Here is a 5,524-nt window from a genome sequence, read left to right as displayed (position 1 = left end):
AAGGACCTCCTGCCGTCCAATTGTGTTCGTCTATGGCCGCCGCCATTTTTCGGCGCCATTTTGGAAAATGGCGCCGGCTGAAGACAACAAGATTCAGGAGCAGGAGCCCGTTCCGGACCGCTGCCGTTCCGGACCGACGCTGGACCCGCAGGTTATTTAACTCATTTGGGGGGGGTTCGGGAGGGTGGGGGATTTAATTTAAAGGGTCGGGGGTGGGTTTTAGGGGGTTTTAATGTGCCGGTTTTGCGATTTTTAGATTTTTCACGATTTTTCACGATATTTTACCCCCCCAAACGGCAACAATACGATTCCCTCCCCCTCCCAGCCGAAATCGATCGTTAAGACGATCGAGGACACGATTCACATCCCTACTGTCTATATGGGCAGGTTCACACATGTTTTATTTGTGAAGGCACCAGCTTCCATTCCAGCTGGTGCCTTTATGAAAAGTGGGGCAGGAGTGGAATTGCTCGTCTGATTTCAGTTTCTAGAGACCCATAAATGAGGTAAGATGCAGCGTGGGGAGATGAGGAAACGCAGGGAGGCAATTTTTAAAATTTCAGAAGCACCAGAGGTTTGGGAGTTTGGTGTTGGTAGTAAAATGAGTTGGGGGCTGCATTCCAAAATATAAAGAAAATCGGAATAGATATTCAGAAATATCCAGCTATGCCAGACAAATAAGACTTATTCAGGTAACACACATGTAGGCCGATTCAATATCGTGGGCTCAACCTAGCGCACCGGTTAGCCCGAGGTTGGACGCGCTAGGCTAACCCCCGCTGTAAAAAGGGGATTAAAGCATCCAAACCACATGTGCAAACATGCTCGTAACTAATAGTGCTCATCACATACAAATAGCATGTAAATGAGGCTATTAGCTATTTCACCCGATGCAAAACTTAACCGTGCATTCGACATGCAAGAATTAATGCCAACCCAGAGCTGGCGTTAAGTTTCGCCACGCGTCAAGGGCTCATGAAAAAAACACATTTTTCTGTGGTTCCTCCTACACAGGAGGCTGCCAGGAGCTGATCCCAGCGCTGCTGCTTCTCTCCCTGGTGCCAAACCAGAGTCCAGGCCCCCCTGCTGCTTCCCTGTCAGGTGGGCATGAGGAAGATTGCGCTGGACTGATATTAGTAGCCAGAATCTCCTGGGGAAAAGACCCCCTGTAGCAGATTAGTAAGCCAGATGCCTTTCTAGATTGCCGGGAGGTGCGATTTAGGTCGGCGAAGGTGAGAAAGTGCCTTAATGAAACCCCAGTGCTCCTGTAAGTAACCAGCACACTGCTGGGTGGCCTCCCAGTGCCCCTGTAAGTAACCAGCACGCTGCTGGGTGGCCTCCCAGTGCCCCTGTAAGTAACCAGCACGCTGCTGGGTGGCCTCCCAGTGCCCCTGTAACTAACCAGTACAGTGCTGGGTGGCCTCCCAGTGCCCCTGTAAGTAACCAGCACTCTGCTGGGTGGCCTCCCAGTGCCCCTGTAAGTAACCAGCACGCTGCTGGGTGGCCTCCCAGTGCCCCTGTAAGTAACCAGCACGCTGCTGGGTGGCCTCCCAGTGCCCCTGTAACTAACCAGCACAGTGCTGGGTGGCCTCCCAGTGCCCCTGTAAGTAACCAGCACAGTGCTGGGTGGCCTCCCAGTGCCCCTGTAAGTAACCAGCACAGTGCTGGGTGGCCTCCCAGTGCCCCTGTAAGTAACCAGCACGCTGCTGGGTGGCCTCCCAGTGCCCCTGTAAGTAACCAGCACGCTGCTGGGTGGCCTCCCAGTGCTCCTGTAAGTAACCAGCACAGTGCTGGGTGGCCTCCCAGTGCCCCTGTAAGTAACCAGCACAGTGCTGGGTGGCCTCCCAGTGCCCCTGTAAGTAACCAGCACAGTGCTGGGTGGCCTCCCAGTGCCCCTGTAAGTAACCCAGCACGCTGCTGGGTGGCCTCCCAGTGCTCCCTGTAAGTAACCAGCACGCTGCTGGGTGGCCTCCCAGTGCCCCCTGTAAGTAACCAGCACAGTGCTGGTGTGGCCTCCCAGTGCCCCTGTAAGTAACCAGCACAGCTGCTGGGTGGCCTCCCAGTGCCCTGTAAGTAACCAGCACGCTGCCTGTGGGTGGCCTCCCAGTGCCCCTGTAAGTAACCAGCACGCTGTCTGGGTTGCCGCCTCCCAGTGCCCCTGTAAGTAACCAGCACAGTGCTGGGTGGCCTCCCAGTGCCCCTGTAAGTAACCAGCACGTGCTGGGTGGCTCCCAGTGCCCCTGTAAGTAACCAGCACAGCTGCTGGGTGGCCTCCCAGTGCCCCCTGTAAGTAACCAGCACAGCTGCTGGGTGGCCCCTCCCAGTGCCCCTGTAAGTAACCAGCACAGTGCTGGGTTGAGCCTCCCAGTGCCCCTGTAAGTAACCAGCACAGTGCTGGGTGGCCTCCCTCATTTTCTTGCAAGTCGGGCTAGAGGTTGCTCAGCAGTGCAGTTGCAAGAGCATTCAAAGTTCTCGGCCTCTATCGTGTGTCGCGACAACCCACCGGTGCGTCGCGTGCTCCCGGGCTCTCCCCGCTGCTCTTCCTTCCCTGCTGCCGTTCCCGCCTGGGCTGTCAGCACGTTCAAGCCCAGCGGGAAACGGCAGCAGTGGTAAAAGAAGCAGTGGCAGTGGCAGCCGCGCGCGCCCACCCCGTGCACCCGGAACAGGAAGTGGGTGCGCGGTGCGCGGGAAGGAGGAACAGCGCTGCCGCGTGATAAAGCAGCATCGGCCCCCGAGCAATCGAAGCAGCCGGAAAGGAGACAACAGCAGGAGCCTCCCGCGGCCGAGGGGAGTCTTCCTTCTTGGCCTGCGGGGGCTGGAGGAGGAGAAGGCTGCTGCAGCTGCCATTTGGGGAGGGGTGGGGGGAGGAAGTGAGTGAGAGAAAGAGAGAGAAGCAGCCTGCCTGTGGGTAAGTGAGAGAAAGCGTAAAACTGGTCAGAGAGCTGATGTGTGTGTGTGTGAGAACATGAAAGTGAGATGACTGATGTGTATGTGAGACATTAGTCAGGGAGATGACTGATGTGTATGTGAGACATTAGTCAGGGAGATGACTGATGTGTATGTGAGAGTGTGAGACAGTCAGGGATGTGGTGTGTGAGGAGAGAGAAAAGCATGGAAAGTGAGAACTCTGGGTATGTGAGAAAGAATGGGAGTAAGCAGCCTGCTGTTGTGGGGTGTATGTGAAAGAAAGCATAGGAGTGAGAAGCCTGATTATGTGAGAGACAGCATGGGAGTGGGAAGCCTGTGTGTGTGTGCATGTATGAGAGAGAGACTGGTTGGTAAGGTGACGGTGTGACTGGTGTGAATGTGAGAGAGAGAGAATGTGATTCAGGGAATGAGAAGCCTGTGCACCTGGAGAGCGAGCATGGAAATGAGAGAGAGACTGGTGTATGGTGTGGTGTGTGGTAACAGAGAGAAAGTGAGTATGGGAATGAGAAGCCTGTGCATGTGAAGAGAGTGAGCATGGGAGTGAGAACCTGGGGGTGTGTGAGACACAGCATGGGAGGGAGAAGCCTGTATATGTAAGACAGAACATGGAAGTGGGAAGACTGTGTCTGTATGCATGAGAGGATCAGGTGACTGGTGTGTGTGTGTGTGTGTGTGTGTGTGTGTGTGTGTGAGAGAGAAAGAAAGTGATTATGGGAATGAGAAGCCTGTGCATGTGAAGAGAGTGAGCATGGGAGTGAGAACCTGGGGGTGTGTGAGACACAGCATGGGAGGGAGAAGCCTGTATATGTAAGACAGAACATGGAAGTGGGAAGCCTGTGTCTGTATGCATGAGAGAGATCAGGTGACTGGTGTGTGTGTGTGTGTGTGTGTGTGTGTGTGTGAGAGAGAAAGAAAGTGATTATGGGAATGAGAAACCTGTGCATGTGAAGAGTGAGCATGGGAGTGAGAAACCTGGGTGTGTGTGAGACACAGCATGGGAGTGAGAAGCCTGTATAACTGAAAGAACATGGGAGTGGGAAGCCTGTGTGTGTGTATGCATGAGAGAGATCAGGTGACTGGTGTGTGTGTGTGTGTGTGTGTGTGTGTGAGAGAAAGAAAGTGATTATGGGAATGAGAAGCCTGTGCATGTGGAGAGAACAAGCATGGGAGTGGGAAGCCTGTGTGTGTGTATGGCATGAGAGAAACTGTTCAGGAAGGTGACTGGTGTATTTGTCAAAGACTGTTTGGGAGATGATTGGTGTGTGAGAGACAGAAACTGGTCATGGGGGCATGACTGGTATGGTGTGTGTGTGAGAGACATGGGCCTTAAGGAAGAGGACCATGAGTATAGAGCTTAGCCACTACTGCTGCTTCTGATGTGTGCTATGGCCTGCATGGAAGAGGAGTAGGAGAGCTGCTGGAGGGGGTAAGTAAAGGTGGCTTTTTAAGTTTATTTTTCTTGATTGACTGCCATTTTAATTATTTAATATTATGTGATGTGTCTGCTTTTTTTTTAATATTTTATTGGTGTTTGGAGAATTTTTAATAGTTTTTATGAGTTTTTAATTATTGGATGTTATTCTGTTCATAGTTGTTGTGAAACATTTATTCTGCTTATTAGTATAGTTTTACAATTATTTCTGTGTGGGGATCTATAGCTGCTTGCTAGTTCTGTTTTTCCTAACAAGAGGTGTATTGGTGTTTAGGGCCTGATTTAATATTTGTAGTGTTGCATTTTCGTAGATAGGGTTGCTCCTGTTTGAGTGTATTCCATAATACAGGTGTAACTGTGTGCGGATTAGTTTATGTGCATTACTACAGATCCTGGGAGTATGTTAGGTCGGTTCTGTGTCTGTTACCGAGATGAGATATTTTGCTAGCATGTAAGCGTTTGTATCAGTCTTATTTGTTGTGTTTTCTCAAGAGGACATGCATGGTGGTAAACTGCTGTCTTTTCATAAGTAGGGCTATTGAGCCTGGAAGTAGAAGGAGTTTGAGTTGCTGTTACTGAGATGACACAAGAACCAGAACATCTTTTTTGTAGGGAGAGTTGTATGGGGAATGTCATAATTCTGCTTTACATCCATTATTGTGGGTCAGGGGGGTTCCCGTGGATGCAAACTGTACTTTTACATCTAGCCCCGTGACGATCATGGGTCAGTGTGTCACGCATGTGAGAACCATCTGTCAGGTGTGTCCCGACAGAAAAAAGGTTGAGAACCACTGTTCTAGGAGATCGAAGTTATTAAGAGGGTCTTTTAAAGTTATTCTTACTCAGCATGCGCGGCAGTGCATTGGGACGTTCTGCATGCTGGCAGCACTACCTCCAGTATCCCAATCAGCTGTCAAGGAGCAAAAGAGGTGGCTGAGAGGAAGCACAGGCACAGCTTCCCATGCGCACAGGCACAGCTTCCCATGCGCACAGGCCACAGCTTCCCATGCGCACAGGCACAGCTTCCCATGCCGATGCAAAACACGCGCACAGGCACAGCTTCCCCGGGTGTCTGATCCTTTTTAATGCAGCAGCTCATTAGAATATAGCATTGTGTGCCCAGGAGAGGTGGATGTGTGTGTGCATTGAAAAAAAGGGCAGCCA

This window comes from Rhinatrema bivittatum, chromosome 13 (genome assembly GCF_901001135.1).
Source record: "Rhinatrema bivittatum chromosome 13, aRhiBiv1.1, whole genome shotgun sequence".
Lineage (NCBI taxonomy): Eukaryota > Metazoa > Chordata > Amphibia > Gymnophiona > Rhinatrematidae > Rhinatrema > Rhinatrema bivittatum.
Note: the sequence above shows the minus strand (reverse complement) of the source record.